Raw genomic sequence first — 12,222 nt, 5'->3', positions numbered from 1 at the left:
TAATAAGTATATATGTATGTATTTACTTGTTAGTTACTTATTGCTGAAAACGCTACAAGCAGACCTGGGTTTATTGATTTCTTTACTTAGTACATAGGAAACTAATCATTATGGAATCCCTAAAGAGGGTGGTCTCCACTTAATGCGTAAAACTACATCCACATATTCCTTATACAAAAATATTACGAGTTGAAAGACACGACGAGATAGTTTAGCCAAATCGTCATAGTTTTGAAAAAAGAATGCATGGGTGAAATTTGGCTCATTAGGTTTACACACATAGATTGGGATATCGAAGGGGAGATCTTAATCAGGTGTCCCTTGTAATGTGGATCCCATCCTCCAACTGACCCAAGCTAAAAATCTTTAATATCAGACTTTAACTTAGGATCTAAAGTACTAAATATTTTAAGAATCCCAATTCAATTTGAGAATAAAAAATAAAAGAAACTTATCTATGTACCATTAAACATTTTTATGCAGGGTCAGCTAGTGAACGAGGGAATAGAGTCCACATTAAAAGAGGCACTGATTTTCAATATACCTCTTGATATCTTAACTGACGTATTTTGGGCTATATAATGCATTCATTTCAAAAGTAAGTATTTTCGTTATTTATTTTCGTAAAGAAATTAGGCCGAGACCAAAGACTCATTTAAAATCAGTTAAATTAAAAATCGAATTTTATTGATATTTTTAAAACAGATTTTCCAGAAAATCTTAGGGTACTATTTCTAACCAGTACATGCTACTTACGATTAACACAACAACAAAATATGTTATTCAACGGTGGAGATTCGGGGGTCCAATAAAGTTTTTTTGTCATAATTTGGACGTCACTGTTTTTTTTATTTTGTTGACCAAGTTCTTACATTTTTTTAAGTAGCGATGTTTAACAAGAATGTGGTTATTACATACATAAGAGATACACACCATAACGCCTCGAATGTTAAAATATTTGAAATAACAATTTTGAAAATATTATCTAAAATTCTGTTTCTTTTTTAATTCCAACACTCCATGTCACCAATCACACAGTTTTCTTACTTTGTTTATAAGATATACCCCTCTTAATTTGGACAAGCTTATCACCTCTCAAAGTTTGTCCAAATATTTTAGTAACATCATGTGTACTATAAGGTGAGGTGTGCCATTTAGATCCGATTGTACCAGTAAGCTATTCAAGTTATTCTTGTTTTAAGTTTTATCTTACTTATAATTTATCATAGGGAACATATTGCTGTCAAATTCAGGCCTAAAGGTTTTTAAGTTAGATTAATTGGAGGGTGGGTAGTGCAGGCCACATTACCAGGTACCCCAATTTTAAATGTTTCCTATTTATATGTGAATAAACGTGTTTTAGGTCTCGATCTAATATGCAGGTCTACTTTGCTTTACTTATTGTAAATAATGATAGTTCAAAGATCACATAATCACATACTAAGCATTGAAATGCTGAATACGTTATTAATTTTCCAAATAAATCGAAAATAAAAATGTTAAAAGTAACAAGACTAGCAACCGACATTCTACGGAAAAGCTAGAGTATTCAAGTCATACGGCTTATCTACAGGGTGTATTTACAGCCATAGGTTGTGTGCGTTTAGTACTAAATCTAAATACAATAATCCTTCACTTAACGGTACGTCCGATAGGGCATTACCGTTTATACTGATTGATTTGTAACGTTATCTTTTTAACACCTTCTATTTTAAGCATGAACACTAAACAACTTATTGAATAATTAGGTAATAGAAAAACGATGTAAATCAGTAAAATCCATATTTCTCCCGTAATTTCCAATTTATTTAATTTTTGTGAGATTTTGTACATATAGGTAATTATATAATAATTTCTCACAATTTTATAATTTTTAAATAGAATTTAATCTTTTCGTGGACCTTGCAATTTTTTTTCCCAAAATGAAATAATGGAGATGGCTACTTTTGAAATGAAAGCACTGTATGTATGTAAAGGGTGTTCCAACCTCTACGTTCTTGTCAATGTTTTGGAGGAATCGCCCTGCAAAGTCAAGGAACATTCAGTTGGAGAAGATTTATACAGCATATTAAGCAAAAATATTGCTTTCCCTCTAATTTCCTAAAGAACACATTTTTTTAACTTTTATTACGAGAGCTTTTTTCTTGAAATTACAATTTAAAATATTCATTAAATTAATTGCTATTATAATTTGCATTAATCGGATCATGTCGTTATAATATAAATTAATTGAGACTAATTCAAAATTAGTCCTTCAGACTTTCGAAAGTTACCTCAAACCACATTAATATCGGCCATTTCTTCAAAAGGGAGCCGGGATCTAAAATTTGAAACACCCTCTATATTTATATACAAACGAAACTTATTTTCTTACTCCATAAACTGTTCGCGGGTTTTAAACAGCGTCTACGTTATTTACAATGGTCAAAAAATTATTATTAAAAAAAAATAAAACGAATACATAATATACAGTATCGGACAAAATTAGAGCAACTTTTAAAATTCTAATCTATTTTTAGATTATTTTCGCCAAAATAAATTCTTTTATTATTATTGTTAAATCTAAAGTGGTTTACCCTTTTTTACATGGAATACAAATGTTTAAATGAATTTTTAATACAAAAAAATAACAATAAATGGAATGCACTAAATTTGTTTGCGACAAAATAAGAGCAACTCGTTTTAGATTTTGTTCATTTTTCATTATTGTTCGATTTATCTTCGGAGTAATAGTTGCAAATATGCCTCGAGGTGTTCATTATTCCGTTGACCTTAAACAAAAAATTATTACAGCCTATCAAAGTGGTAAATCACAAAAAGTAATATCTGAAGTGTTTGGCATCAGAAAAGATGTGGTTTCAAAAACCATCAAACAATATAACCAGCGAGGAACGATAACAAACTTGAAACGTGGTGGTCGGAAAAGAAAAACTTCAAAAAAATTAGATCGCCGCCTTATAAGACTAAGTAAAAATAATCCTAAAATGTCCCCTCGCCAGCTAATATCAGAAGTAGGGGAGGAAAACCTGTCATTTCGGAAAGTACAACGTCGGTTAGTGGAAAGGGGTTTAAAAGGAAGAAGACCAGCCAAAAAACCCAAACTTTCAAAAAAAAATAGAGATGATAGGATGTTATTTGCAACATATCATAAAGATTGGACACCGCAACAATGGAAAAGAGTTCTGTTTTCAGATGAATCGAAGTTTTGCTTATATGGAAGTGATGGAGCTCAATGGGTACGTCGTCCAGATGGACAGAGGCTCAACCCAAAATACGTAAACACTACAATTAAACATGGAGGGGGGAACGTTATGGTTTGGGGTTGCTTCTCCGCTATTGGGACTGGTCCAATTTATAAAATTACGGGCAAAATGGATAGATTCGTCTACCAAAACATTTTGAAAAATATTATGTTGCCTTATGCCGAATGGGAACTACCATTAAAATTTATTTTCCAACACGACAGCGATCCGAAACACACGGCTAAAATCATTAAGGCTTGGTTTGCGCAAAATAAAATAGAAACAATGAAGTGGCCAGCCCAGTCACCAGACCTTAATCCTATTGAGAACCTGTGGGAGATTGTAGACAACAAAATTCGAGAAAAAAATATATCGAATTAAGATTTATTATTTCAAGAAATTGAAAAAGCTTGGAAGTCTATTGATCCACATATAATAACCAATCTTATTTCTTCTATGCCCAGAAGATGTGAAGAAGTCATTCAGAATAAAGGGTACTGGACTAAATATTAATTTAAAGCCGTTTTGTGATAATTTAAAAGCGTATTATTGTAAATAATTATTCAGTTGCTTTAATTTTGTCGTGGTTTAATTTAAAGAATGTATGTTTATTTTGATTTTTTCCTTAAGGATTGTTATTAACTTTTGATTTATATGTATCAGTTCTAAAATACCTTTCATATTACATTTATAATTAAAAATCTGATTTTCAGAAAACATATTTTTAATTAAGACCAATTTTACAGAGTTGCTCTAATTTTGTCCGATACTGTATGTATGTAAGTGCTTATTCTTGATGGTGCTGCATTTCCGCACAGGTGGAGGAACATTCAATTTTCAAGTATTTCGTATAATTTTAAAGCATTAAAATGACTAGATATAGCAAATCATTATGCACAGTGCAAATTATCTGTTGAAAAGGACCATATCTACATATGTGATACGTCACAGCAACTAAAAGTATTAGGTATATTGTAATAAAATGTAATTTGAAATTAAATCGAAACATTCCAGCACGCGCTGTCTGCGGAACTAAAAATTATATCTAGTATCTAGTTTTTGATTAAGTAACTAATCAAGCATTAATTATACGCATATACATTACTGGCGCATTTACATTAGGGCATAGACACAGATTTTATAATGTAATATAATCGATTTATTTATACATACCTATAGCTATAAAACCAATAAGTAGGCAATACAAAATCTCAATAAACTGTCTTTATAGGAAATGGAAGTATGAACAACGTTGCCCGTTCAAATTTCAATTGACTGACTTTGAGAAGTGAGAGTAGATATATCCAATAAATGAAAAAAAAACCCATCCAGTAAATCCAGGTCTGGTCAGAAAACAATAATACATATTACTAATTAGTAATTATTGTTTCGAGTTCGTTTGCATCGGTGTCTGCGGAAGAGCCGCACCGCGCGCACGCCTGCAGTGTACTAGTGTACGGGTCAATAATGTGAAAATTATGTACAACCTATGGAAATTAGAAACTGTTGTCGATGGAAATTTTTTCTTTACTTCCATCACTACACGCATAAGTGTAAATTTCCCCCTCACAGTTTAATTTCCACGCATGACCTCGCTTCAGTCTGATCAGCTATTTCACCTTAATAATTTGTCCTGTTTATAACATCTCCGAGGTGGAGATTAAATTATTATAGGGAAGTGTTTAAACATACGACGGGATTGCATGTATAGGAAAGGGAGATAAATAAGTTCCATGTATTAGTAGGGTACGTTTTCATTTTCTCCCCAATTTCAGTTTTTACCTATTTACCTATAGGTACACCAGAGTTTCACCTTGTTCATTCTTCGACACGAATAAAATAGGCGTCAAAGCATTTCTATCAAATTCTTAGTTTGACGAATGGTTGGCATTCGACGCACAATAACAAACTATTCATTACGGTTTTACGGATAATTTCTTTTGATCATATGCGGATGCGTTAGTCGGATTCATTGGCATGACACAGACATGTACTGTTCAAGCACGACACGGTGCTCCACAAAACATATAAGTATCTACCTGCAAAAATGGGAGAATTGAATAAATTTCAAAATGGCTGTGATGGAATGGAGAGTAGTAGTTATTAAATTATACAGTAGGTAATTATTCATTGTCGGATAATAATGCGACATATGCTTTAATAGGTACATTGAAACCTTTTTAAAGATTGTCTCAAAAGTATAACATCCACCTATATGACGGTGAAATAGCTGCCAGGAATGGACGGGGTAAAACTAAATATATTAATGATAATGCAGTGTTCAGAGCACAAACTAGCGACGTAGGAATATAGTAAAGGTGAATATTGGTTACTCAGGCCTAAAATCGAAACTCGTTTAGACTAATTCCAGTTACAGAACAACGATGTAGGTATTTCCATAAGTATTAATCAATGTATCTATATGGACAAAGCTTATTTAAAAAGTTTGCCCCTAATTCACTGATAATCTAACTTTCCTTAAATTTTTTCCTTACTGATGGTTAACTATTATTAATGATTTTGCGCCGTTACCTGTAGCGGTGCAAGTCCTATCTGATGTATTTCTATTCTAATTAGGAGTATTGTCTTTGTGTGTTGTGTAGTTCTAGAATAAGTGTATTATACATATAGACTATTATATATTCCCATTGGTTAATTTATCTATGTGTAGCAATTGTGTTGTGGGCGGAGGTTCCATACGGCACTTGCGTGGCAGCTATGTTAGATGGAATTCGCCGCCCTGGTCGGTTATGTTAAAAACAATACCGGCCCGACCCCTGAATAATACTTGGGGGTATTAGCTCAAAACATTGTTGTGACATGATGCATTCCATTTTAAAAAGAAATCACCAATTAATATTTACATAAATTATTATATACTCTGCCTATATTCTATCTGTTTTGATAAAATTGTGGTTATTATTATAAATGATAGGTACGAATGCAAAGTTATAATATGTACAGAAGTTTTATTATTAGGTGATACAGTACCTCAAAACTGTAATTCATGCAATAACTTATTATAAGAATGTTCTAATTACAATGTACTTATAGTTTTTGATAGATGTAAGAAAAGCGAGGTATCACTAATTTTTCTGTTGCTTCTTTTTCACGAATGTCACACAACCTGCACAAAGATTCGCTTCTGCACTACATCTAATTATAATTTTTCGTTCTCATTTCAGTTCTGATACATTAAGAGAATGTAAAGTATAAAGACATCCAAATACTCCAATACTCATAGTTACAATTTTCTAACACCGCTAATGAAGCCGATTATTGTGATCTTTGCTTATAATTTAACATGATTTCCATATTTCTATTATTACTTGCTCTCTTTCAAAAAGTACACCTGCTAAGTATATGTGTATAGTTTAAATCGCAGTGTCATTGAAATATTTCCCTTCATTGTGTATTGGTCTCAAACCGTAACTTTTGCGCATGTCTTCAACAAACTGCAAGTTCAATTAATTACAATTTGACAAAGAAAGCAAAAGAAATACATGGCCAATTTTCGTCCTATGTAATGTGTATATAAACAATATATATGTATACTATATATGGTATACCTCTAGATCAAGGTATACCTACTAAAAAAATTTGATATGCGCTTTACGCTTACTGTAAGAACGCATACTAGTTTTGTCTTAGATACATTTAAAAAATTTTAGATCAGATCTCAACGTACTTATCCAATTACAATACTAGTCAAGGTAGGTATACAAAAGTAATCCAAAATTTGACAAATGATAGGGGATTATCACATTTTTATATCAGATATTTAGGAGCATTTTGAGGGAAATTGTATATTGTCGAGAAATAAAAGAACCTGTGAACAACCCATACGCTGTATCTACATTACGTGCAGCTAATTCCAACAACATACTGCTAATTAATTTCTTATGTAACTCTCAAACGATAAAACAGGAGAGGTTAGGCGACATTGGTGAAAAAGGAACAAGTCATCTGATGGAAAGTTTGGGCTCTAATATAAACTATGAGGGGGCTCGGATTTCCTCTGATCCTCTTAGCGCTTTTATAGAAAAGTCGACAGAAGCGTTGAAATTGGGAAAATTAATAAGGAGTGAATGACATATCAACAAATCACAGCTATTTCCCGTACGTAGTTCCAAGCCCCCTTCAAGGTGTATCACTATAGTGCATAATATGATGATCTGAGTTTACGATCAGCAAATCAAATATCTCTCGTAAAGGTACTCAGTGACTACCAACTGTTTTCTTCAACAGAACGTCATTTTAGAGATTTATTATTTAAAGATCCTAAAAATGCTCATGTTGAAATCAATGACTAAAATACCGTTTTCAAGTCAGAGAAAAACGTAATACTAAACTCATTTTTTTTGCGATATTTATAAATATTTATTGACTTACCTATATAGGGTGAAATGGCAAGGTCTACAACAACTTAACATACCTAACTATGAATCTTGTTTATTCAAAAATTGATACCAAAAGCAATATAAAAAGTAATACATTTCAAATAAGTACTTATTACCTATGAACGTCTCAGGACATGTAGAAAATAGTGCAGGTGTGTATGTAAGGAAATACGCACGGAAAACTCTTAGAGAAATTCGAAGACAATGTGCATTTGCGGGCAGATGTATCTGTGGTAATAAGTTAAACTATTTTACAATTACATCGCCCAAATGTAAAAGTTTGTTGTGTGAACTTCGATTTTCTTACCCACTTACTTACATACATAATATGTTACCTGCATACTTTACATTTGAATCACATATTTCAGAAACCCCATTTTCAGAAAAAAGTGCAATATAAAAGTTAGCTTTTGGAAGTGATAAAAAATTAAATTTCGTCATGTTCCATTTGATTTTTGAGATTATGAAGGCCGTTTGGCAATAGAGGTGAATCTTCATAAAATGTTTAATGAATCGTCCAAATTATATGTGACAATGAAAATCCCGACTTTTTCAAGAAATGCCACTTGCGGCGGGTCATATACTACCATTGTTTTGATATTATATAAATAAGTACATAATTATTTGTATATCATAGAATTACTAATAAAATACAATTTATTCGAATTGTTACAAAATCTGATAGATTTTTCCTTTTGCTGTTTCCAAAAATAAATATGTTGACATTTGGTTCAGCAGCTTTCGAATTATTTTCATTTATAAATTGTGATTTTATCACTTAATCTTTAAAACTGATTTTATTATTTAAGCTTTAAATGTGGGTAGAGTAAATACCCGCGTGCATTTCGGTACACTACTTGATAGGTAGGTATATTTTTTAACAAATCAATGCATGGATACATTATTTGCTATAAAAATTAGCTATGCCATGTGCTTATTATACTCAACTCACCCCTATTGGCAAAACAGAATCATGAGATATAAACCTACCTATATAGGTATATGTACTTATAAACCGTTTTTTTTTTTAAGTGAAAGGTACGAACGAATGGTGAAAACTCATACCTGAACAGTCCCCGTACTATGCACTATTCCGTGATATCTTTTTTGGTTTCAACAATAAGCATTCACCTATAAAATAATTAGTAATTGACACTAAAACGAAAAATTTTTATCATAGGACATAAAAAGCATATTTCTGCGCAAGTTGAAACTAAGACTATTCGACTACGACATTAAGGTTCCAGTCCTGACCGGTGAGGGAACACTTACTTAAGTATATCACCATACAATATGAAACCCCATTATAGAAACTGAACTGATTCACTCATTATCTGCGATGCTTCGATAATTCGCCATACCGTCAGAATTATATTATTATTAACATTATTTTTGATCTAAATGTTTAAATTATGCGTGTATAGCTAATTAATTATCGCCTACCAAGCTACACTAGGCTCTTTCAGAAAGTTACGATAACGGTACCCGAGTTTTAAGTAATCTTAGAGTACCCGGCTATAAGTATACATTTTGAATTTAAAGTACAAACAGTAACCCGAGTAACTTTCCGAAAGAGCGTTATGATGTTCAATTTCAACCCTTAATTCTCGAGCTAGGTAAGGAAGGTATAAGATAGACGCACCTACCTATACCACATACCTATACCTACCTTTTCAAATGTAAATCATGGACAATGTCAACGCTCTAACTTTAATCCACTCATCATGTAAGGTGAAATGCGGAATTTCCGACTATTTTCTAAAGCGTATGTACTATATTTATTATAGAACAACCACGGAAGGTGTTAGGTAGGTATAAAATGAAACTGAACATACGTTTTAATTGCGTTCTTTAGAATGATATATCCGTTACGTTAGTATTTATGTATTCCTGTTCGTTGCCCTCTCTTATTGCTTACCTATATTGTCCTGTCCAGTGTTAACACTATAAACTGCATTTGTGTGTATTTATTGTCATTCAATGGTTATACTTATTGTATCAAGTACACCTATTTATTATTGTATCAAACATTTAGAATTAGTTGCGTCGATTAGTGTAGTCAAGAAAAAGAGTCGTGGGTCTGTTAACACAAAAGGAAGTACTTATAATAGTCACACGGTGCAATGTTTGAATGTTTATGGGTTCGTTCAAATTGATTTGATTTTTATTTGATATCGAAGAGCTGAATATCGTTCGGTTTCAGAACATCGCATAAAAGTCGATCATGCTTTTTCAAGTAGCAAGCATTTGCCAGAGCTGGAGAAGGTCGATTATTATACCAGAAACGGCGACTGTTACTATAATAAAAAGCACTGACACTAGATATACGTTTGTTTTGAGTAAAGTGTCCTACTTCAAAGTTTCGAATATTCAATGAATTTTTGTATTCAAATTGACTCTGACACAGTGGGGGTCTTTTCAACATATAACAAGTGTCGTGTTATGCAATATTTGTACTTTTCCATATGGACAACTGAATACAATAAAGCATATGAAGCTAACTCAAATATTTTTTCACCTTCCACTGCCTTAGGCAATAGTTGCCCGTCGCTTACCCTCGGATCTTGTTCGTTTTTATGAGGGCGCATGCCAGATTCTCTTCAAAAGACACTGACGGTACAGGAATGGTCCATGTATTTAGAGAGCACCTACTACTTTTATCATAAAAAAAAGAAAAACTTTAAATGCAAAAGTAGTAGGATTTATCCTAAATCGCCAGAAAATGCTACGTAATACAACATATGAATATTGCAAAGTTGAAAAAGGACCCAAAAACGGTATATTTACAATGGTACACCCTGTATATTTTATAAAAATTGAATAGACTTTTTTTCTTATTTCAAAAATACATAACATGTGGACATTTGGTTTAGCTGTTTTCGCGATATTTGCGTTTAAAAATCGAGACTATATTGTTTTTCCTAATGGCAGTTGCCATGAATAAACAAATAGACTCAACATCATTAGTAATTATTAGTTATTCGGCTGTCACATTTTCTGCATTCCATCCGTAAAATGGGTTACACCAAAGAAGAAAAACTTTTACGCTCCGTTATGATCATTTCTATGTTATAAAAAGTGGACCTAGCAGGAATTTGCATGTGAGGATGAATGGGCTGACACTCCATTTGCACTTGAACAACATTATTGTTGTTTTTGTGATGCAGGCGAATTATTTATAACTTTTCTTCTTCTGTATAGCCAAATTTACATATGGAATGAAGAAAAAGTGACAGCCGAATGACTAATGACGTGCGGTTCATTTGTTTATTCATGGCAATTATGATTTGGAAAATCAATATAATCCCGATTTTTAAATGCAAATACCGCGAAAACCGCCAAACCAAATATCAACGATTTATTAACAAATTCATTTTTATAAAATATACAGGGTGTTCCATTATAAATTTACCATCTATTAGTCCTTTTTTAACTTTGAAATATTTATCTGTCGTGTTACGTAACATTTTCTGCCGATTTAGGATAAACCCTGCAATTTTCGCATTTGAAGTATTTCTTTTTATTATAACAAAAGTAATAGACGCGATTTAAATATACAGACCAATCCTGTGCAATTGAAGTGTTCGCTGCAAAAACTGATGCAAAAAAATCAGTTATTGTCATTAAGTTATAAAATAACTGATTTCACGTTATTTGATGCATATGTCAGTCAAATGCAACTGATTTTAACTGAGATACTAAACTTGAGGGGATAACTGAATAAAATTTTGATGGCAAAATATCTAGCTGATACCATATGTAGATATACGTATGTGGTACCTATTATGAGCAAGTACGTAGTGCACATAACCATGAACAACTCAACCAAAAAGAGCCTGTTAGCAGTGATCACATACAAAACTGAAAGGTTTTAGTATTGCCTACTATAAGTGGGAATAGAAACCTTACAGCTTTACCAAAAGTACAATGTCCATGAATACGGTAAAATAAAGACACAGTACTGCCTGTTTAGTGGTTTCTCGATGAATATTATCTTTTAGGTAAAATTATCAATTAATTGGTCCAATGGTTCTAAGGATGTTAGTGTGATTATATCACAAACTCAGTCACAGAAGTACCCAACTTAACATTAAAAAAAAAAAAATTTTTTTAATATTACCTTATTTCTCAACATAGCCTCTTTTGAGATTGACATTCTTTTCCCAGCGATGTGCTATGGCTTTTCTACCCTATTTATAATAAGAATCTTTTAATGTTTCAAAATAGGCGTCAATTTGGGACTCCACCTCTTCATTGCTAAATCGTAACAAAATACATTAAACCTTTTAAATGCAAATAATTTAAAAACCGATATATTTAGGTGACCTAATTAAGAGTACATTTTCTCTGCAGAATTGAGCGTTCTTTTAAATTCTCGACTTGTTTTAAGCATGGTTCATCATATATAAAAATACGTTTTAAATTACTTAAATAATATAGTGGAACTAGAGCCCTTTAGGAACAACGTCAAAATAAGCTTAAAATTCATAACTCTCACACCAAAACCCATAAAATTACTATAAAAAAAAAGTAAAAAGTACTATCAAAACTTTTATAATTATTGAGAAATTTTAGAATAA

Source organism: Euwallacea similis, chromosome 31 (genome assembly GCF_039881205.1).
Source record: "Euwallacea similis isolate ESF13 chromosome 31, ESF131.1, whole genome shotgun sequence".
NCBI classification, from domain to species: Eukaryota; Metazoa; Arthropoda; class Insecta; order Coleoptera; family Curculionidae; genus Euwallacea; species Euwallacea similis.
Note: the sequence above shows the minus strand (reverse complement) of the source record.